The following is a 24,247-nucleotide window of genomic DNA, read 5'->3' on the forward strand; positions in this document are numbered from 1 at the left end:
TCTAAGGACAATGCTCTTTGCTTTGTGATTGGAAGACCAGGGATTGATCCCCCATACCCTCCGCTTTCCAATTTGCTACCTTCTCTTAAGTCTTGATATGCCTTATCAATCCTGTCTCTGATGCGCCCTATGTCAACATTTTCTTCTAGGGCCACCCGAGATGGCCCTGGCGTTGCCTCCTTTAATGGAGAAAACTCCTCTATATTGCCCAATTGTAGTACTCGATTCAGTTCAAATAACTCTTTTTGAATGTGCTCAATATCGCGTTCCCGCTGTCTCCTTTTACGTTCCATTTCTTCATCTAATTCTCTTCGCTTTCTCACCTACCATCTAACTCTTTCCTCTTCTTGTCTTTTGTACTCTCTTCTTTCATTTGCTCTTCACTCTTCCCCTTCCCTTTGTCTCTGCATCCTTTTATCTCTCAATTTCTGTGCTTCCTCCTCTTCTCTCTTCCTTTCTTGTCTGTCCCATTCTTTGATTACTCTCTGCCTGTTGTCAGACTGTCTTTGCTCCTCCACCCTTTATTCCTTTCTTTGCTGTTCTTTCTGATACATATGTTCTCGCAAGTGTCTACTCGTTCTTTTATGTTCATCCTCCTTCAATCTCTTCTCTCGTTCCACATCTTTTCTATCCTGTTCATCTTGATCTTCTTTCTGTCTGACTTCCTCTATACTCTTCCCATCTAACTTGAGTAATATCTGTCCTCCCATTCAATCATTCTGTACAAGCGCTATTTCGTGAACTCTATCCTTTTCTCCTTTCATCTCTTGATCTCTCGTTCTATGGCTGTAGTTACATTCAATCACTCGCTTTTCCCCTCTTTATCCTGTAAGATCCTAAAGATCCCCTCTTTTCTCTTGGTTTCTTCTGGGCTATCGTCACTGCATTAAGCAGACAGTTCATATATCGGATTACTATACCCTGTGGCCGCTTTTAGTTCCTTTAACGGATACAGGGCCTCATTACACGTAGTCCGGTAAGGGTTTACCGGTACCGGTAAGGGCACCGATACCGGTAAACCCTTACCGCCTTACTACGAGGTCCCTTTGCGGGTTGGTACTTTAACACCTGCTGTTTAGCAGGCGTTAAAAACCAACCCACAAAGGGACCAGGGTACTAATTACGGTACCGCAATTTGCGGCACCGTAATTAGCGCCTTCCCCATTCCCATAGAGCCCTATGGGGCAAAAATGGGAATGGGGAAGGGCAATGGGGTAAGGGGGAATTACCGCCCCGCCAACCTTGGAATAGGGCAGTAATTCCCCTTTCCTCCAAGGCGGTGCCGGTATTTTAATAGCACCTTGGTCCACCGCCTACCGTGTAATGAGGCATATCTTCCGTACTATCACATTTATTTCAGGTGAGGTAAGGGGAGCAGAAGGCTCGACACCTTCATCCTCATGCTGGCTATGCCCTATTCCTCAGACAGCGGATCCTCTCTCTCCTCCTGGTACATTTTCTAAAGCTCTAAAATAGCTAGCCTCTTCCCCAATTGCTTCCCCTTGTACGCAGCGCACAAGTATGTGGTCATGTGTTGCAATACCGCTTTTGATAGTGATCAACCCTGTGGCCATGGCATGAACATTTTATCTGATGTGCCCATTACCCACTCTGCACTGTACAGTTTGAGCCTGGGCATGTGTTTTGGCTGTGTTTTATACACGTGCATCAGTGGAGTAACTTCTCCCATTGTGACGAGTCTCAATTGACTGTCAATACTTACCAGCATTTACACAGATATGTTTAAGAAAAACAACATATATGAGCGTGCTCCAACATTCGCTGCTCAAAGCCTCTATTTCTCAATTTTCTCAACCTACTTCTCGGTCAGCGGCGACAATGACCTGAAATAGGCAATAACTTTTTATCTCTACTTCAACATTGCACAGCTTATTCTTGTCGCTCTGCGACACTCTTCTTTTCAATACACAACACACAGACAGACTAGTCAACTCTTTTTACATTAAACCATGGTACTCTTCTTCATCTATCCCCTAAAAATACTCTGATTGGAGTTTAAGTTATTACCTATCATAAACATGTCTATGTGCCACCTATTTTTACCCCAATTGGGGTTTGAAATTACTTCTTCTAGATCTGTCTTGAGACAGGAAACCGGGCTCTCAAAACACTCTTTGTTTTACTTTAAATCTTTGTTATACTTTAAACGCTCTTTGTTATTTCTAAACAACCCCCCGTTACTTTTCTACGTTAACACAATCCCATCCCCTTAATTTGCCATTCACCTCAGTCTACTCACCATTCGCTCTTCAGCTGAAGGCCTTTGGTATCATCTCCCCTCCTCCAATCGACCATTTTCGCCTTCCGTCCGCAAAGTGCCTGTGGAAACCAGGAGGGATTTTGTCAAAGAGGGACCCGTCCCACCTGTTTCGATTTTCTTGCAAGTATTCTATGTCGGCCACTCTCCACAGGAAACCTTGCGATCTTCTGGCGAGATGGCAGAGGGTGTCAGTTTGTCCGAAACTCAGGAAACCTAATAGTCAATGGGTCTAACCATCCTATCTCTGCTACCACGTGAACCGTTATGGCCCTTTTAAGTGAGATAGTGCTTTATTAGATGGATGGGGATGCAGAATTTACTCTTACACCAATAACAAGACAGACTCAGGAAGTTGGCAAAATGTAATCTGTTTTAATTTCAATTGTCTAAAACAGGTAGTACAACGGACAACGCTGCACGTCGCACAGCATAATATCTCAACCTATTTCATAAAAACAATTCTTTTATAGCAAAAACTCGGCATCGTTGACAACATAATACGTGGCAAACTAATAAAACTTACTTGGGATTGTGATAGGTCTACGGGGAACATCTAGGTATATTCTCTATGGGGGATAGGATTGTGATTGGGTCTCTACCGTCAGATGGACAACTATGACCACCGCTAGTGCGACTCATCTTCATTCTCATCAAATACACAACATTTTATTGGCTCACAAACTATAGGGCTCTTTGCTACATGGCCCTCTATAATTGGATGGCATGCTTGTACCCTTCTGGAATATTCCACTCGCTAGCAGCACGCAAGCTGGAACCCCAGGTGTTAGTGGGTGGACTTGACTATTTCTTCCCACCCATTTAGGTATACAAATAAAGGGCAAAATCCCAAATTTTTGTTATCGGGGGAAAACAATTCTGAAATGGGACATAAGTCAAGCAACTGAGTGTGGTGCATAAAGCACAGATAATTGAAAAACCCCTCACTACGAGATAATAGAGATTGAAAGGCTCTCGTCACATACCACTTAACAAAACCAAGCTAGTGATACCAAGGTAAGTAAAGAAAAATATGTCACTTTAATAATACATATTAAAAAACAGAAACATATTCATACATCAAACATCACGAAAAACACAAAAAAGGCATCTGTCTAAACACTAGGACATGCAATACGGAAAATGGAAATTTTTTTATGCATCCTATTTTCACATGAAAAAATTTCGACTACCATGACTATATTTAGACGCTGTTAGAGATAAAAAGTGTCGACATGTTTCAACCAAAAACCAGATTGGACATGTTCTCAAGTGTCCATTTGGAAACAGCTATAGAGGCCATCTTCAGGACAGGGTATTTCTTTATAGTAGAGCTTGTGTGTAGTTTAGATGAGGCATCATGGATCTAAAAAGATTTTTATGTATGATTAGTTCATTTAGACAAAGAGCATGGTTACAAAAGTAGCAATTACCTTCTATTATTATTATCCATAAAGATATACAGTGTTTAAAAATAGACAGTTTTGTACAGTCTACCGCCTATATGAGGTATCAAACATGTTATAGCCTTACAAATTGAATAACTTACAAACACACAAAACATAGTTATTTGACAGAAAATACAAAAGACAATCTCTTACTTATTTCTACTAGGTCGGGTGTGATGGAATGGATGTGGAAAAAATGTTTTCTCCCATTTCGGAAATGGTTTAAATACGTCTAGCGGCACAAGGGCGGCATGGATCGTAGGTTCTATGGCAAGGTTCACCTTGTCCTATTTATAAAACATAGTGAGTTATGTTCACCAACTAATAGTATATACCAGTTGCTAGAGTGTGAGATATGGTTCAAAGAATATAGCACAAGTTGCTAGAGAGTTAAAAACACCATAGGTACAGTCATACTAAACCCTATTAAGGATCTCTAAAGGAACGGTGGAAAAGACTTACAATTTGTTTAGTCACCCAAGCACTTAACAGTGTATGTTGACAAAACGTCTCTGTGTCCGCCAAAGTCGCGTACAGATGGGCCAAATGTACCCACAAAGAAGGAGGAGGCTGGGGGTCTACCCCCCTGTGAAAGACAATCAAACAGAGCAGGGACACAGCAGTGAATAACTTGCACAACATACCAAATGTTATGAAAAAAGAGTGTGAAAACTTAGTCAGTGGCGAGAAATCACTATATAGATTATCTCAAGCAGCTCACAAAAAATGTGCCATGCGTCGGGATGAACGGGCGTTTCTTATATAGGTCAGGCTTGAACGCGGAGCGTGTGCGCGTCAAATCAGAGCTAACGCCTGTGTCAAATAGAGACCCAAAAAGTACATTGGCTGTAGCAGCTTGCTGGATGTCGAGTAAGATAAGTAAAAAACACACGTTACTTCACTGTGCAATGTTGAGAAAAGGAAGCCGGCTGAGTGAACTAATCTCAGCGGCATCGACAGACTATGTAAATATACAGCATTCTGGTCGAGTGCGTGATAGAAAGAAAGGGGTCTGCACGGACATAAATACCTTGGCCTCGATGGTTCAGAACGCCTCGTCCGGTCCGGGTACTGGCTAGTCTCTGAATGGAGAAAGCGCACAAGACCCGATTTAAAAACTGGTGCTGACATAAGAGTTGTATCAGGTGCAGCGCATCGAACGCAAGTCACGTGATCCCTCGTATGACGAGGTACGTTGTTTAAAGGTAAACCGCGTGATATGCATTGCAGAACTAAATGACCGTAACGCAAGGATAAACAATGGCATAACTAACCAAAATAGATCAAAAGGACCTCAGTCAACCCTCATTGAAAGCAATCCTAAGTCTGTGGCATGGAAAAGTAACCTCAAGTATTGGGGAAAAGCTCCCTTCTTCCATGTAACATTTCTGTCTGGGATTTTTAAATTGTGTTTGTGAACTAAGCTGAATTGATTTTCTCAACCTAGCTTTATGGTCCATTTCAATTATCATTTGCTGTTTACTCTGTACCAATTGTTCTCTAGATTCATTCAGACTAGTCTCACTAGTATCAAATGCTCCAGTTTGACAAGTGAACTTTTCAATGGTGTTTTGCAACTTCTTCTGCAAAGTATATTTTTCTATTTCTGATAAATATGTATGTCTTTCACTGACTCTTGGTTTATATATGCCAGCTACCTATTTCTTTCTGCAGGTCCTCAGTCTCTGAGATTCTATCAAGATCTTTCCTTAATGTTTCTGCTGTCTCCATCAATGTCACATTTTCTTCTATTCATTGCATTAGCTCTTGTGGACTCACTTTATTGTCACCACCCTGTGCTTGTGCCTGATTCATTTGTAAGGTTAGCTGATGTATTGTAGTATCTTTTTCCTGTGCTAAAAGAGTCCGCTGGTTCTTAGTGATTTTGATATCATTATATAGCTCATCAAATGCAGTGTATGAATAGATTTCCTTCACAACAAGCTTTGCAGCGTTTTTTTCCTTTCATTGAGTTGCATTTTTATAGTTACAATTTAATTTAATAAACCATTGATATAGGAGGTTGTTTCACAGATTTGACCTTTTAACTTAAGTGTAGAGATTGGGCCTCATTACAAGGTAAGCTTACTGGTACCGTTGTATCCGGACCATCAAACTCCAAATTGTGCTCACAGGTGCCTTCCAGGTCTGTCCTGGCGGAATGAAAGGCACCCGCAAGCACAGCAAGCCTGTAGCACCGGCACCGTTCTGAACAGTGCCGGTGCTACAGGCATCCCCATTCTCATTGAGCCCTATTGGGCTCAAATGGGAATGGGGATATACCGGCACCCGCAAAAGGGCAATTACCGGGTCCGGCGGAGCCGGAATACCCTGGTAATTGCCCATTTGCAGCTTCCGGATTTTCTTGCTGGTATGGTGATAGCCTTGCCGGTAAAACCGCCAAGGCTACCTTCAACCTCGTAATGAGGCCCAATGACTTTGCATGTCATTAGTATTTAAAGAATTATTTTTTTGCAATAGTTGGCTTCTCTGCACACTTTAAATTCACCCTGTATGCTTCTTCTAAACTGTGATGTTTCTGTAGTATCATTTGCTTGTCACTCAGTGACCCATTCAACAGTTTTATTTCTTGTTCACAATGATCACTAGCATGTTGAATTGGTGTTAATTCTGCTGAAGTCTTTTGAGCCGCTTCTGCAAATTGATGGAAATAATGTACATTTTCAGCCCATCTGTCCTGCACCAATTTGAGGCAAAACAAGATATTGGTTGAAAGATTAACAAGCATCTGTTTTTCTTCCCTCGCCATTAAGGTCACATATAATTTTTACAATGCATCACCGAGTGAGCCTTCGGGTGCCCAAACATCTATTCTTACATCTTGCACAATTTCTTTTATTATGTCTTTACATGACTCAATATTCTGCATCAGCAATTGCCCATGCAGGAAATATCTAGCCAATGCATGATCAAGAGCCACATTCAAATCAGCCCTGATGTCCTGTGGTGACATGTCTAGGTTGTATATGTGGTCACAAGAATAGATCAACTTATATACAAATTAAGAATCTTATATTGAATAATCAATCTACCCTCTATGCCTATTTCATAAAACACAGGACGTAAGGTTGTGTCAATATGGTAATCTAGAGTGGGGTGAGCATTGGTGTGCGTTCTTTGTTTTTGTTTTTCTTCCTGGCTAGCCAGTGTTGCGACTACCCACTACTTATATTTAATAACAGGTTTTCATTGTAGTGATTCTATATATTAGCGATCAGCTGGCTTGATCAGCTGACCGACCCTTGTGACACTCAAGAAGTAATTTAAATACTTTCTCAAAGGTGCTATGTTTTTTTTCCAGTTCCCGCCACAGCGACTGAGACGGCGCTCGTCCGTGGAGACGTTGAACAACCCATTCTCCGTTCGCCTGCCTAGAGCATTAAGGTGAGGCGTATACTATGCACATAGCGGCAGCCTTCATTTCAAACCCTTTTGGTTTCAAACTCCTTTCGTATTAGTCATGCTTGCGGTGCCTTGAGAGTCAATACGCACCACAGTTGAGCTGCCTTGCATTTTTTTGATTAAACAAACACATGGGGTCGTTTTTTCCCGTTTGTAATTTGTGAGCCGCACCAGTACGGACTTTTGAAAGAACATGCCATAACAGCTGTTTTAAATAGATGGCTATTGTAAAACTTAGAGATATAAGAGGCCACAACCACAGTATGGGGGTAAAACAGCACGCTTTTAACCAGTGTTTTTTGGCCTCTCCAGGTCTGTGGGAAGTTGTGCCCACTTGGATTTGTCGTGAGAGAAAAAAAATCAACACCTTTGTTTGGGTTCATTCTTCACGCACCCCTACAAGCCACAGACAAGTTATGTCGGGTTTGTTAGCCCTGAGTGCACATCATTTTTAATTCAATATGTGAATTCACTTTTGCATAGCCCACAGGCACTAGCAGGTTTTTCCTTGTGCTAGTCGTCCTATAGGGTACTGGTCATGAAATTGTAATTTAGCTTATCCCTGCTTGTTCATCACTTAAAGTGTGAGTGGACCATGATCAAGGAATCAGCTTTTTGTGCTCTACTATTTGAGAGTACTGGACAAATCCATAAGACTCTTTTCTTTTGTTTTTATGTTTTAGATAAAGAAGCGATTGGGTTTTGGAGGTTTAATACTTCACTATTGTATCAAGTTTTTGTCCTGATGAAGGCCCGGTTCAATTAAAGAGGAGACCGAGTTTGGATGCAGTCTACCTCGACCTTGTGGGCCGAAACACATTGCGTCGGCACCATTCTCTGCAAATTCATCCATTGCTAATAAAACACCCCTGTGAGGTGATAGGTACTAAGTACCTGATAACCATCAAGAAACTAATTTACCACTGTCTATTTATGTGTTGTTCTTTTTCTTTTGTTGCCTGATGTAATGTACAGGGCAACACTGTATGCTTTTTTCAAACCCAAATTACACTGTGATATGTTTCATGTAATTGATGCATTTTTAACACAAAAAGAGAAAAGAGAGACTCAAGATGAGTCAATAATAAAAATATCATGTTACAACTGAAAAACAGTATGGTTTGTCAGATTAGAACTTGATATATGTTACGACTTCAAGGTGTGCACTTGGTCCTGACTATTGAAAGTCGCTGAAAAATGCAGGAGTAGGAGGTAGCTTGTGGTCCTTTCCCTTTTTTTCTCTAGGAACCCTTATACACCACAAACCCCTCGATAAACAAAAATATAGGGTACAACCTGTCGTATAGACGATAATCAATCTACCTATATAGTTTTTCTCATTTCAAAATTCACTATTTCCCAGATTACAAATTTCACAAAACACAAGTAAAAGAAATCAACATTTATACTTAATGTAACCATATACAAGGACCATCTAATTCAGTACAACAATGCAACTTCACAAAAATCTGTGATCTTGGACACAATCTGTTTGTACCAATCCATACGTGTGTTGACATCAGTGATGGCTCCTCCCTATTGTCTCGGACAATAAGCCCCATTGTGTCAATATATAGTATGTAAGTTATAAATGTTCAAATTTACGTTTTTATGTAATGTTGATTTATGCAGATTGTTATCAAGGGAGTTTTTTCTATTTGCCCTGAGCAATACCCTCAGGGTCCTACCCATTTTGCCAGAACCTGGGTCATTTAAATAGCCATGGCTCATTTATTTATTTATTTATTTATTTATTTATTTATTTATTTATTGCAATTCTTGTTTGTTTAGTGTGCCACATTCCTGCAGGCCTCAGGGTGCACACACAAAACACAAAACAAGGAGACGAGACAAAGTCATTTAGCACAGGAGAAGGGGCGTCATGTAGTCATGGCAGAGTCAGTCAGAGTGGCACAGGCTAATCCAGGGATTGATTGAAAAGCATTGTTTTAGACCCTTTTTGAAGTCCAAGGTAGAAACAATAGACTGAAGGGTCAACGGGAGAGAATTCCACGCAATCAGGCCAAGCACATCAAAGCTCAGTCCACCTGCAGTCAACAATCTAAACCTTGGCTGAACAAGCTTGAGCTGATTCTCAGATCTGAGAGAGGGAGTAGGAAGATAGCGCTTGACGCGAGCTGAAAGATATTTAGCAGTTGTATCTAACAGGCACTTATGAGTCAACGTAAGGATCTTATAAGTCACTCTATGTTTTACCGGCAGCCAGTGCAGTTTTCGCTTGGCTTGTGTAATATGTGCGTATTTAGCCAAACCTGTAATGGTACACACTGCACCATTCTGAGTGACTTGAAGAGAGGACGGACAGACTAAGTACAGCCACTCAAAAGGCTATTACAATAATGAAGTCTTGAATTTATGAGGACCGTGGCCAAGATGGCTACATTTTCTGTCGCATAAGGTCTAATGTTACTCAGTAACTTATTGACATGGCCACAAGAAGTGCGTTTTGGAGCCACATGATACCTCATAGTTAGTTCAGAATCAAATGTGACACCCAGAGCCTTGACTTTTTTGGCCACCGGGATAGCAGCATTCATAATGGTGAAGCTAAGGTACTCCAAGGGGAGAGTTTTAAGTTTGGGAGCAGACGCCACAATAAGCAACTCTGTTTTAGTGGCATTAAGGGCCAAAGAGCTAATGGCCATCCACTTGTGGATGGCAGCGTAAAGCTTATCAAATCTGGTGAAATCAGTGGCATAGTGTCCTGAAAGTTTAATGACAACCTGAGTGTCATCCACATAATTTGTGTACTGGACACTCATGATGTTCAAAAGTACCAAAAAAGAAAGAATGTATATATTAAAAAGAGATGGGGAAATACAAGAGCCCTGAGGCATCCCACAGGTGATGAAAGCAGGAATGGAGTGAGAATTCCTGCTGACAACTCTGGATTGTCGTGGTCCAAGAAAAGAGGAGATCCATGAGGTAACAAAGCTGGAACAATCAACCACAGAATGGAGCCGTTCAACTTAAAGGGCATGGTCCACAAGATTGAAAGCTGACGATAGATCGAGAAGCATCAGCATGGCAGAGTGGCCTTGATCCACTATATTCAGGAGATTAGCTTTAAGATTGAAAAGGGCAGTCTCCATACCGTGGCGGGCACTAAAGCCGGTCTGATGACTGCCCAAGATATTATTCTGGAAAGGACTAAACACACACTCACATCTCAGTCTGTTTGTAAAGGACCTTCTTATAGAATGTGGTAAAATAACGAGGTGCAGAGGAGAAAGACACAACCCTGACACTAGATTGTGATGTTCAAGAAAACAAATGGGAAAGGGTGTCCACGGAATGTGGAACCCTCGCGTCCCCTGCACACTCGGGGTTTCTATCCTGGGATAGACAATAGATGAAGCCTTATCACTGTAATAGTTCACAATGAGTTCAGTTAGGTAGTAATTAATTGTTCAGTATATGTAAAATAGCAATTTCACCCATCAGTCAAAGATAAGGATATTGTTTCATATGTTTAAATAATCACTACTTTCAACAACTTATTAATCAACTACTTTCAAAAAATTACTTTCAGAAACTTATTATTATTCAGAAATGATTCACTGATTTATTCACAATTGCTACTATCCTTGTAGATCAGTTGGTTTTCATAAAACAAGTTATTTGTTATTGTACATGCCTTTACAATATTAACATCATATTGTAATATACATATAATTGTCTCGGTAATGTTCAATATAGTACAAAGAAACTCGTTCAATATAGTACAAAGAAACTCAACGCGTTTCGGGCAATACTTTCACTTCTTCAGGAGTGGGTACGTGAATTTATCATGGTATACAATTCTTTAATTCTTTAATTCTTCCTGGGCATCTATAGGAAACAACATCAATCAGACAATGTCTTGTGAATGTCTTATTGGGAAATCAACTATCACCATTTATATGTCCACCAATTTGTACAGTATCCTACCTCACATTGGTGCCCCAAGGTTAATCCTAGTGCTGCAATTTCAGCAAAGATGGGTATCAAACTCCAGTTTTATATGTCTCACCACAGGTAACCTACAGTAATAATTTACATATACTCACGTAGTGGTACATTTTAGCCATGTTATAGGTGGTTTAAAAGTTCTGCTAATGTCTAGGAATGCCTACCTTCATCTAAACATGCTCCATAGTTACACTTGGCTCCAGGTATTCTTATTCCGGTATAGGAGGGTTGGTCCTGTTGTCTAGGTCCAATTATCTGTAAGAGATATGTTACTTATGAGTACCTTTCTCCTCTTCCTATATTAAATCAATATAGTCCTGTTACATTAGTCGGAAAAGTGAAAAAATCACCTGTGTGTTTTAATCATAAGGATGGTTGCCTCTTCCATGTGATGAGTATATTTTTCTTCTAGAGATTCTTTCTTTAGGGTGCCATGGTTTCCTGGTGGATAGAAGGTAAGGAAAAGAATTTCACTTGCTACAATGGCCCTTTAGGCATGAGAAAACAGGTGCTGGGATCAGCAACTTACCTGCACTTTCCTAGGGCCTCATTACGACCCAGGCGGTAAGGGGTTTACGGCAGCGTAAACAGCGCCGACCCTTACCGCCTGAGTACGAGGTCCCTTAGCGCCATGGCGGATTTAACACCTGCTTTTAGCAGGTGTTAAAATCCATGGCGCTAAGGGACCATGGAGTTAATTACGCCACCGTAATTTACGGTAGCGTAATTAACGCCTTCCCCACTCCCATTATGCCCTATGGGGCAAAAATGGGAATGGGGAAGGGTAAATGGGGATTGGGGACTTACCGCCCCGCCAAGGTCGGAAATGGGCGGTAAGTCCGCCAACCACCATGGCGTAAACGTAGTTTTCGCCATGGTGGTAAAGTCACGGCCCAGGCGATAACTTACCGCCTGGGTCGTAATGAGGCCCCTAATGTTAAAAAGAACGAGTCTGTAAAGTCATCTCAAGACTGGCATGGAACACGTAGGGTTTTCCTAAAAAGGGAAAGTTATAGGTAATTCACAGTGGCCAGAGGACCTAGAGTCAAAGGTTTGATTAAATAAACAGGGAAAGGGGGCACTTTCCGGGTGCACGCGCATTCTGTCTATGGCTTACCTCTGTGAGAACAGATGGTTCTTACTCGCACCGTGTCCACTGCAGACTGCGGATGTGTCGGCTGTGGACGCCAGAGCGAAAATAAAAAGTGAATGTTGACATTTGCGCACGCCAGCGTGACGACGTCACATGTGCACATGTGACGTCATCACGTCTCGCGGACAGAAGATAAACCTACGTGGGAGGCGCGTCAACTGCTTTTTAAATTTCATAGACCAGAGTCATTTTACTCATTGCTGGTCAGTGTCTCACATTAACAAGTCTGTAAAGTTGAAATGATTGCTTTGTCAAAGTAGGTCGTCTTACAGGTCCTATCCTTCATTTACTTTGATAAAAATAGTACATTGAAATCAAAATATGTTACGAATTCCAAATAATTATGTGTCCCTATGGTGGTGATGTTTACAGATATTCATTGGATAGGAGATGACCCCTAGTCTTGGTGTGACCTGGAGATAGTGCCATTGTTTAGGTTGGGGGAGGAGGGCAGGGGGGGTCCTTAGATCCATTATACACCTGATGATATGGAGAATTATTTTGGGTCAGTTAGACTAGATATGGGTATAGTATCATGAAGTATAGATAAATAAAAATTTAGGGCACCTCTGTTCACAATCTTCCTAATTTACATGGTGTCCTTTAACCAGCATACATTCAAAAATTGGAATGTATTATTTTCACAAGTGTACTCATTAACCTGATACTTCTGCCATCAGTCAACTATAGTTTTTCTTCTAAAAACATTAGTGTTACAATTCCAACCTGGTATGATTTATGGCCCACATTAGAGGTCCATTCTTTTGAGATGTTTCTATGGGTCACCCCTATCGTCAGAGTATGTCTGGACTATTCATTATTAAGTTATTGTCTGAATATGTCCTTTGCTTTCCTTGGTAGTCTAAAGCTCTCTGTGTGTAATGTAAATACCTACTCAAGCTGGCCATAGCCAAGAGATATTGGACCAATAGCCTATATGTATATTTTAGCATAACTCTTTTTGTACATTGGTGAGCAAAATGCTCATTGGTTAATAGTTACCTATTTTTTGTAATTTTTTTTAATTTGTATACAGTTTATTACAAACTTTTAAAAAGAAGGACTAAAGCAAAAAAAATTGAAAATGAAAGAAGAGTCAATGAGGAAAATACACAATTCCGTCAAAAGTGTCCATCTACTCACCATGGAGCATGCAAGTCCAGCACCTCAATTTAAATCAAATTGTCCCTTCTTAAGTACACTCTTCTTTACTTTGGTTGACTGTCAAGATCAACTAGCCATCCAATTGAATATGAAGTACTAGGTTAACATTAAACAGAAGAGACCATAAACAGTATTGCATCATCCTCTGTTCCTAAGGCATTAGGTCTTCAATCATCGGACATTTCTAATATATTCTAGAGAGTAAAGCAAAGCAAATGTCAATCTGTTATTTCATCCTTCAAATAAAGCTGCCCACCAGTCTTCACAATCCAAGTTGTTCTTTTTCCAATTTCATCTCCAAAAAACAATAATCTTTTTCCACAAAGCACAGGACAAAAGGCAACCAGATGTGTTAAGGTTTCAGCATCGTTTTTACAGAAACTACACATTGCATCATCAGGTGGTATATTCCTTCTGTGCCTTAAGATTTCTTTAGTTTCAAATTGATTTAACCTGAATCTCATAAACACGTCACAAAGATGTTTACTTGGAAACTTAACCATATAACTCGATAATTTGTTATATGGTTTAGCTTCAATCGGGACAAGTTCCATACATTTATGTTGCAATCTCTGGTGGCAGGTTAACATCCAGTCCCATTGCCACAACTTGATTTTGACCTTTTTCGGATTAAACCAAAACATTTCTTCCGCAACATTAAGTGTCTCCAGCATCAGTTTACAGTTTGCCATCCACAGCTTTTGTATCGATTGATCATGGCTTTCTGGATATGGTTTCAGAATTCGGAATTGAGGAGCACAATTTGGGTCTGTTATTTTTCCAAACAAAGATCACGAATTCCATGTTATTTTTGCTGTAATAGATGTTAGACGTAACTCATATCTAATACAGGCTCTTGGAACTCCTATTCCTAAGTGCAATATTTTTATCCAAAAAATATGTTCACAGGTTTCCCACACCTTATAAGAACAACTGAATGAAGTCTCTGCGTCATAGATTAGAGAGGGCACAACTTTCTTCTTGTAGAAGTTCATTACTGGTTCCAGACTGAATTTACCATATTTCTTATTAATAAGTGAGCCTTGTGCCATCAGTTGTTTACCTTTCGCCTTTACAACTCTCATCATAGGCTCATCGTTGATTTTTGCGCTTATCGTTGCTCCAAGATATCCTATTTGTGTGGATTTCTTTAAGCTGTTAGAAAGTATCTTCCAATGAAAGTTCACTTTTTTTGTTGTTCTTTGTCCCTGTAAGTTCTTCAATTCAATTATCTCAGTCTTGGCACTGTTAATCAACAATCCATTCTCCATGATGTATGATTGTAGAGCAGTTAATTTACGTTGTAGACCAATCTCCGTTAGGTCCAACAACACCATATCGTCCGCGTACATCATCCACTCTATTTTTGTGTTGTTAAATTTGGGTGAGTACGATCTGATCTCTTCAAACGTTGTTCCTATGTCCACGATGAAAAAGTTCAACAGGATTGCACCTAATGGGCAGCCCTGTTTCACACCTCTTTCTGTTATGGATCTTGATAGAGAGCCATTTTTATCCAAACAGATTTTGATATTCGTATCAGTGTATAGCTGTTTTATTGCATGGATCAAGCCCTCTGGACAGTTCTTCTTTTTTAGCTTTTCCCAGAGTAGTTCGCGATCCACTGCATCAAAAGCATGCGCAAGGTCAACAAACGCTGCAAATACAGTTTCCTTTTTCCTATTGCCTCCATTTTTAGTACATTGATTATGAATAGATTCAAGTTACATCCGACACCTTTCACAAACCCTGATTTTCTTATGTCGTATGCTCCTGACTCTCTAATCCATGATGACTGTTGTTGTTAAGGTTGTGTAGCGAAGATCTTTCTGACAACATCAAGAAGTGCAATGGGCCTGTAATTTTTAGGATCAGAGCGAATACCTTTTTTAAAAATTGGAACAATTATGGCGCTCTTCCAAGTCGTTGGGATTTTTTTTTTCAATGACGATATTAAAGACAGTTCTGCAAAAACTAGCCCATTCATCTGGATTTTGTTTCAGCATGTGGTTTGTAAGACCATCTGGTCCACATGCTCGCGAGGGGCTTAATCTTTTTATGTTGTCTAAAATATCCGATTTGTCAATCCTTAAATCCGATGGTTTTGTTTCATCAAGTATCACAGGTTTTCTTTCACCCTTGCTCTTGTACAGTTCTGTATAATGTTTGATCCAGGTAACTTCACTTACCATATTGCTAACTAGGGCCTTTTGTGGGGCTTCCAGATTATTTATTAGAGCCCAGAACTCACTAGTTGTTTTCTTTCTTAAACAGAGTTCCATTACTTCCGCATCATTTTGCAGAATTATGTTTTTGTGACTTTTTATCCAACTAGTATGTGATCTTTTCAGTTTTAATATTTTATCTCGCCAATTCGCCAAATCTTTGTTTTTTTTAATTTACAAATTTTTTGACGCATCTCTCTTTTTTTCTTCATAATTTCCTGATCAAAAGTATGGCAAGGTTTGTATTTAGTTTTCCCGTAACTTGTTGTCAATTCTTTATATTGCTCCAGGAGTGGAGGATAATTCATTGTGTTATTGTCCTCAATTTTTTTTGTCAATTCCAGTATTTTTGCAGAATTTAACCTAAACCTATTCCGGCCAGGGACTACTTCAAAGTCGTGCATATAATTGCCTTGATTATTGATTTGTTGATAGTCTCCAATCCCAAACTTAAAAAGATCGTGATCACTCTTTTGAGTTTTATGGATTTTTAGGTATGATATATTTTCCAATAAACCACTTGATACAAAGATATAATCCAATATTGCTCTTTGGTTATTCCTAGTCCAAGTTGGATTTGGTGGTCATTTTGCTTTTGCAGTTATCTTAGCACCATTCTCCATACCTGCTGTTCCCTCGATTGTAGCTATTAGATCAAGGTTCTAGTCTCCGCATATGATTATGTTTGGACTTTCAAATTCAGACATAATGTTATCGATTTCATCGCATAAACTGTCAGCAAAAGTCCATGTCGCAGTAGCCTTTGGTTGCCAATATATGTTGATTAGATATAACCTTAGATCCATATCCATATCCATATCTTCTTTCATTCTGTCCAGGATTGAGATCATGATATAAGGCGATTTAATCATTGTCTCTGTTATTCGATATCCGCTCCTTCTATGCACTAAAGTGAGTAGTCCAGACATTGGTCACCCCTTTAGAGGTCTTATGGCTGGATTCATTGATATTTCATACTGATCAACTACAGGTTGAACAGATAGCCATGTTTCTTGTAAACATAATATATCTGCTTCAGTAACTTCGGATGGTTCCTCTTGAAATAAATGAAGAAAGCCCCTTGTGTTCCAGGTTCCAATTTCCAGTAGGTCCTTTTGGTCCTCCTTTAGACATTAACTTAAGTTTCTACAATTTATGGCACTAGCAATCCAACTCCAATCTTCAGACTGAGTAGCCATCTTTTTTGACAATGTGGGATTTGTTTGTTGAATCTTGTTCTCGTCAGATGGAATTGTTATCTTAATTAGCCTTGCATTTTTCCTCATGTCGTTCTCATTTAACTCACTATCTGGAGGTACAGGTTTTCTTTCAGCCTGTGTTTGTGCAGACTCATTTCTCTCTTTGGGAATAATTCTTCCTGGGAGTTGAAGTCTTTGCATCTTATTTACTTCCACTATTGCTTCGGAAGGAACTCCCTCTTGATAACTTAGATTTGCAAATGTTTCTACAACTTTGAAACCATGACGTATTAAGGACGTTTCACCTTCCAGGATTTAGTCTTTTTTGTAATTTGAGTGAATATGGAGTACCACTCGATCAGTTTGAGTTTCATTAACAAATTCAACGGTTTTGATGTCACTCAATACGATTGACCTCAGCTCCGGAATATTGTGGAATAAAGTTATGATGTTATGTCTGTTTAGTATCAATCTGTCGTTTAGACTATCACTTCTTTCCAGCGCGATGTAGTAATTAGATATTCCTCTTTTCTTGTTATCTCGTTCATGTTCTTCATGTTGCATCGATTTGTGTGAGATAGTTCTCTTGTTGTTTTTCTCTATGGTTTTCCCACCAGTTTTCCAGTCCGAAGATTTAGAGGATTGATTTGCTATCAGCTGCTGAATCATTCCAGACGAAGATGTTTCTTTGTTGGAACCAATTTTGGGCAAGTCCTCGTACTTTTTTTGAATGACGACCGCTTTTCCTTTATTATTATACAGGGCTGATCTTTTTTCTTCCAGAGTTAGAAAACGGCCGGCGTCTTTGGATTCATCATTCCCAGTGTCTATTCAATTATTATTTGGAGAGTCTACTAACAACTGTTCTCAACCTGGATCCTTTTTGAGTGGTTCCAGTCGCCCCGAAAATTGTAATATCTTCAGTTTTTTCAACATTTTGCTCTTTAGGGAACTTCAGACAATCTTTGCACACTTCTTGACACCCTTCATGTTCACTCTGTTCTACATCACTTGGTTCGTAAGTTGATAGGTCCAACAAGTCAATTGAGGGATCTTCCTGAGCATCAAGAGTGGATGGATTCTCTTTTTCAGTCAGATGTGATGGTGTTACTAGATCTTGTGTATCAACTGAGTTCTCTTTTTCCGATGGTGTCTGCAAGCTATCATTATTTAAGATTTTTAAATTTCTAAGAAATTTTCTCGAACCATTTCCATTTATTTTCACATGATTAGCTATATATTTTGTTTTCTTTGTGCACTTTCCTTGTTTTGATTTTTGAGATGCTTCTTTTTCTACTGGCGGTACTTTCTTCATTCCGAATATTGGATACATTCGGACCTGTTTTACAGTCTCTTCAGCCATTATTTGTGTTATTATTTTTGTTGTTGGTTCCACAGTTGGTATATGGGTGTCTTCCAAAAGTTGACATGAGGTAACTGTAGGCCTCTTTAGTCCTACATCAATAGTATATTTTACGATCGCGCTCTGCTCTATAGATTGCACCTTCTCGCTTGTAGACTCAAGGACTACAGATATTGTTCTGGAGGTGCTAGGCTGATCTGATGTTTCTTTGATTAGCACCTCAGCCTTGGCCTCTCCATTGCGTCCAGTTTGCTCCATGTTTTCACGACTCATATTTTGACAGCAGCAGACTTCTGCTATAATCTTTTCATTGTCAGTAATATGTTTTCTGGGGTCGCCGTTAGAGTTAGTATGTTTAAAAATTTGTAAAGCCTCACGGGCAACCTCCGCCAGCAATCTTTTATCATCTACCGAACTCCGTAAAGGCTCTTTCAGAGTGGAGTTTGAAGATTCTAAAGAAAGTGTGTCTTTACGTGCTTGGAACTTCATTTCTCTCATTTCTAGGTCCATTGTTGCCAGCTTTGAGTTTAGCATTGCTAAAAGAACATTTTGTTCTCGATAACTCTCATTAAATTGCTCATACATCTTGGAGAACGGGGCTGTCGCTATGGTGATAGCAAGTGAAATTTTTGGTATTAATTCGGCACTCATTTTTTCCAATGCTGTATTTGTTGGATTAATAAGTTTATCAATTTTCATAGGCATTTTATTTAGTCCTCTCCTGATTTTTGGGAATGGTCTTTCAACAAAAGAAGAGTCGGATGAGATTTCATCAATCAATGACTCTGAGTCATCATGTAGCCTCTGATGTATCTCGGCAGAGGAGGCAAAAACCCTGTCCTCCTCTTGGTCTTGGCCAACTTTATTCAGTCTTTTTTGTGAGCTTAAAATATCTAATTGTGGGCTCAGTTCAACTCTTCTCCTCTTGGGTGAGTAGGATGATACATCTTTCATGCTTCCTTTCACTTGGGTATTCAGCTGTCTCTTGAGATTCAGGGCCCATTCTCTGTTGTATGGTGCTCGCTTTTGTTGCCGCTTCCAGTAGCTAGATTTCTCAACAATTTCTCCAGCTGTAGTCTCTTGTTTATAGATCCATTATCAATTGGTCAGCTATGGCCAATGAGGATCTATGATTTGTTTCAGGCTGGATTTCATGTAGATTTCCATTGTCTATGGCGTCCCGTAAAAGGACAGAAGTGTTCATTTAATTCAAGGGAGCCATTACAAGCACTGTGTGGATCATGCGTGGTAACAAACTGACCAACACTCCTTTCATTCGGTGATTGATTCACCATCACACCATTTTCCTTATTTCGTGCGGTTTCATTTTCGTTTGTAATCACTTTTTCTATTTTTTTCAATTCTTCAATCGCATTGGTGTTATTAATTAAGTTGTTTCCTGTATCATTGATGTCATTCTGTGGTCCTGATTCATAATCCAAGTGCGGATTATGACTCCTTTGTTTATGTTGATCAATCTTAGAGGTTCTCATTCCAGTCAGAGCCCCCGTAGGGTCTCATTCCTCTTCCAGCTGACTCGTAGCACAGCTCACCGCAGCCGCGGGGCCCCCCGGGTCGGCCGACCTCAATAGCTCATCGGCACTGACTCCACTCGCGGGGCGTCCCGCGGCTACCCGCACGCCGCCGAGATCAGGCATACCAACCACTGCCAACGAGTCAAGGATCAGCTGTTCATGCAGAGCCAATGGAACTGGGTAGGTTCCCATTAAGTTGTGCAGATTAATGGACTGTGACACTCGGGTTTGCGTGGAGTGTATTTGGGTGGTAGATTGGACCAAACTTTGTTCCAAACTGGCTCGCATTTTGATGGAAGAACGTGTCACGTTAGTTGCAGCAAACTTACAAGAAGTGCTCTCCTCAGCAGAGGACTGCGTCCATTGTAAATCGGCCGATGGTTCAGCCTGCAAATTGGACATCTCCTGTATTTCAAGTGCAGATTTGCACTGTCTATAGTGCAAGCGTGTTTTGGGATGGGCAGAAATGGGAGGCAGCGCTCGTTCACCGGCACGGGGGCCAGATTTCATGGCACTTGCAGAACACGAAGCCCGCACTTGTACGATATAATTAAATGTTTATTGAGATAGAATGTGAGATGTAACTTGTAGTGTCAAGAAGGACCCTGTTTATATAAACTTCTTCACACTTAATTCATACTGCAAACACAGCCAACACACTCGCCGCACTCCGCGACGCTCCGCATAGGAAATTGAGTTTTCGTAGTAAATAGCTCCTCCTCCACACGAATGGATAGTGAAAACAGACCAGTAGCTGCAGCTCCTCTAAGGTTCCCAACACTGCCAACACACTCGCCGCACTCCTATAAGTTGGCAAGATGTTGTGAATGCCTACTCAAGCTGGCCAAGATTAAGGCATATTGGACCAATAGCCTATAAGTGTATTTTAGCATAAATCTATCTATTCATTGGTGAGCAAAAATGCTCAATGGTTAATAGTTAGCCATAAGTTAGTAAGATATTAGAGGGTAAGATCATACAATGTTGTATATTGTACAATTAATTAAGTTTCAGGTTCCCTCAGATGTTTTCAAGGGTTGGGGTCCCATTTCTTTAGAGAGAAAGCTCCCAGGTGGAAGTCTTCGTTCATCCCATAAGGGCTCATGCTGTCCAGTTTGTCAATTAAAAACAGTTCCCTTTGGTCCAATCTTTTGGCATGATTACCTCCTCTTGGGGCTCTTGCAACTACTTCTAGTATTTGGTAACGTAGTTGGGCTACTGAATGTCGTTTGTCTGTAAAATGTCGTGCCACTGGTGACCGGTCATTCTTCGTCCTGATGTTGCTCTTATGCTCATTGCATCTTTCTTTCATTTTCCGTGTGGTCTGTCCCACATAATATATCCCACAAGGGCAACTCAAGGCATATATTACTGATTTTGTATCACAAGTAGCAAAATGTCTCAGTTTGATTTTAGCTCCTGTTCGCGGATGTCTTACATAATCTCCTTTGGTGATGTTATTGCAGTTTCCACAATGTAGGCATGCGTAAGTTCCAAATTTCTTCGTTTGCAATGTTAGTTGTCGTTGGTCTGGGGCACGTTCAGCTTTCACGAGTCGCTCCCTAAAGTTTTTCCTTCTTTTATATGCAATCAGAGGTGGTTCAGGAAAAGGTTTCTGGAGTTGTGGGTCCATTTGGATAATCATCCAGTTTTTTCTTATCAGTCAGGTGATTTGATGATTTTGGCTAGAGTATTTGAGAGTAAGAAAAGGTATCTCCTTGTGTACTGGTATCTTCTTCATTAATTCTTCTCTTTATTTAAGGGTAGACCTTTCCTTTGACGTTGTTATGACATTTTCCGTATAGCCTCTCTCCAGATATTTTCCTGTCATCTTATTCATTTCGACTGTAAGTGTAGATTCAACTGAGTGATACTTTTTGCCCAAAGGAACTGGCTGTACGGTAGGTTGTTTTTCAAGTGTCTCGGATGATGACTCTGTTAATGCAAGCTGTTGTTCACATCAGTTGGTTTTGTGAATAAATTTGTATTGATTTCTCCATTTGTCAATTCTAATTGAACGTCCAGATAATGAATCTTAGGGTTGCCTATTTCCATTGTGAATTTGATTCTGTGGTTTACAGAATTGATGTACAACAAGAACTGTTCAAGTGATTCTTTATTACCTCTCCAAATGATGAAAACATCGTCAATATATCTCATCCAGCATATTAATTTGGGTCCCCAGTCCAGATGTGCAATTATGTTCCGTGTTTCCAAATAATGCATAAACAGGTTGGCATAAGCGGGGGCCATTGCTGAACCCATTGAGGTACCAGATGCTTGCAGGTAAAATTGACGGTTGAACCTGAAAAATTATTTTGTAGGATAATGGTCGCTAATTCTAGTATGAATGTTTTCTCCACTTTGCCGTCTTGTTCTTGTAGAAGTGCCCACTCTAGTGCTTCTAATCCTTTGTCATGAAAATTGAAGTGTGTAGACTCTGCACGTCAAAGGTCACTAAAAGATCATTGCTTTCCAACTCTTGTAGATTTTGTAAGATGTTAAGGAAGTGGGTAGTGTCACGTAAGTAGGTGCTGGTCTTTTGTACTATAGGTTGAAGTACTTGGTCTACATAAATGGCAAGAGGATGGAATAAGCTGTCTGTTCCTGCAACTAACGGTCTTAATGGTGGTGGAACTAATTGTGAATCTTGGGGAAACCATAAAATACTGGTCTGATGGGATTGGCTTTGCTGAGGAATCTCCTAGTTTTTTCTGTTATCCAACCATTGTCTAGTGCTTTTTCAAATACATTTTCAATCATTTATTTTATTTTATTTTAGTTATTTGTTACACGCTCAGACCCTATTGCACAATACAAAAGTTATTCATACATTGTTACAAAATACAGAAATGATTAACAGATAATTACATAGTACATGGCAGATGATAGTGGGAACAACAATATACAGTTTTACAGATTCCACTAGAGTGGTTACACGAGCAGGGATCCTTATGCTAATATAGGTTAAATAACCAGGTTTTTAGCAGTTTCTTGTAAACTGGGAACGGGGGTTCTTTTTTAATATTGATAGGGAGGGTATTCCAATGCTTAGGCGCTAAAACTAAGAAGCTGCTGCCCCCTGCTGTGTTTGTTTTGTAGCGCAGGGGTGCCATTAGGAAGTTATTGTTGGATCTTAGTGATCAGGTGGATTCTTTTAACTGGAGGATGTTGTTCAGGTATTTTGGGCCTTTTTTGGAGAGGCATTTGCACGCGATGCAAAATGTTTTGAAGATAATTCTGGCTTTGATGGGAAGCCAGTGAACATCCTTCCTTGTGTTAGTAATATGGTCCGATTTTTGTATTCCTAGTGCTGCCCTTAGGACTTTGTTTTGCAAGAGTTGCAATTTTGTGATGTTAGTATTGGATGTGCCTAGCACTAGATTACTAAAGCCTGGGTTGACTCTCCAAGTTCGAACGGGGCTACTCCTTCATAGGGTGGCATGGATGGGCTACTACTGTCTTATAACCTGGACCCTGCATTAAGGGGTTAGCATTGCAGCTCTGACTACTGCAAATAATTCTGGGAATGGCTGGATGCATAGATGGGTGGCCATCGTGTCCCCAGGTGGGACGGGGGAGTTCCTTGATGACGAGAACTACTCGCTGGTTTTATCATGGCCAATCTGAATGGAGACACATGGGTGGGGGGGCTCTGGGTGCATTTGGGTGCAGAACCTGTCACTTGGGACTTCAACATGGACCATCAGTCGTATGAAACCCTCTATTTGTTGGAAGGAGAGACTCTGGAGTTGCTTTTATTGCTTGATGTTGGATCCTGAGGAGGGGGGCGGGGTGGGCTCGTATAATACCTGGGACATGGATGGATGGGGGGGGGACTGCTGTGTTTTTTGTTGCTGCGGAAACATTAAAAATACATTTAAAAAAAATAATCTTCTCCGTAACCAAAGAAAGAAATAAGTAATTGACTTACAAAATTAGCAGCAGCAGACAGCGATGAACTCTTTTATGTTCCCAATAACTTAAAAGCCCATAAGGCTAGCGGTGAATTCTGGAGCTATATCAGTGATGCCCATTGTTAGTTTAAAACCCAGCTGTAAGGTGCTGCCAGAAACCATTCTCTCAACTCTTCACTATTGTTCTGGCCTCTGAGCCTGCTCAGGCACCAGGATCAGGCTGCCTGCTCCCACTAATGGCATTATCTCACCACTGGGCACCAGGTACCTTCTCTGCATATACTGGACACATGAAAGTAGGTGCCTACTTGAGAGTTGCAGCTCATCCCACGAACAGTAACAATGGGAGTGCCAAACCCACCCAGTGCAGTAGTAGTTTTCAAGTATGGTTGTACTGTACAGCTATACCGGCAGATTCACTTTGCTCCTCATTCGGAGGATGTCCATCTGTGAATGTGATGCCATAGCACAAATAATTCGAAGCCATCTCCCAGCAAATATAGCCATGTGCTTGTGATAGGCCCAAAATGCGTTGTGGAGCGGTCTGATGGACAATGAGAGGTGAATTTC

At 40.4% G+C, this 24,247-nt stretch overlaps 1 long non-coding RNA gene across 1 annotated transcript; it reads right to left on the reverse strand.

Moving 5' to 3' along the window:
- Nucleotides 1–2,684: 2,684 nt before the first annotated feature.
- LOC138504730 (uncharacterized) lies at nt 2,685–4,863 on the reverse strand. The gene is made up of 3 exons (XR_011279931.1): nt 4,757–4,863; nt 4,189–4,312; nt 2,685–3,644 (listed from the first exon to the last, which is right to left on the reverse strand). It is a non-coding gene; the product is annotated as an uncharacterized lncRNA (long non-coding RNA).
- Nucleotides 4,864–24,247: the final 19,384 nt, after the last annotated feature.

This window comes from Ambystoma mexicanum, chromosome 11, assembly GCF_040938575.1.
Source record: "Ambystoma mexicanum isolate Mex_15411 chromosome 11, UKY_AmexF1_1, whole genome shotgun sequence".
In the NCBI taxonomy this organism is placed as follows: Eukaryota; Metazoa; Chordata; class Amphibia; order Caudata; family Ambystomatidae; genus Ambystoma; species Ambystoma mexicanum.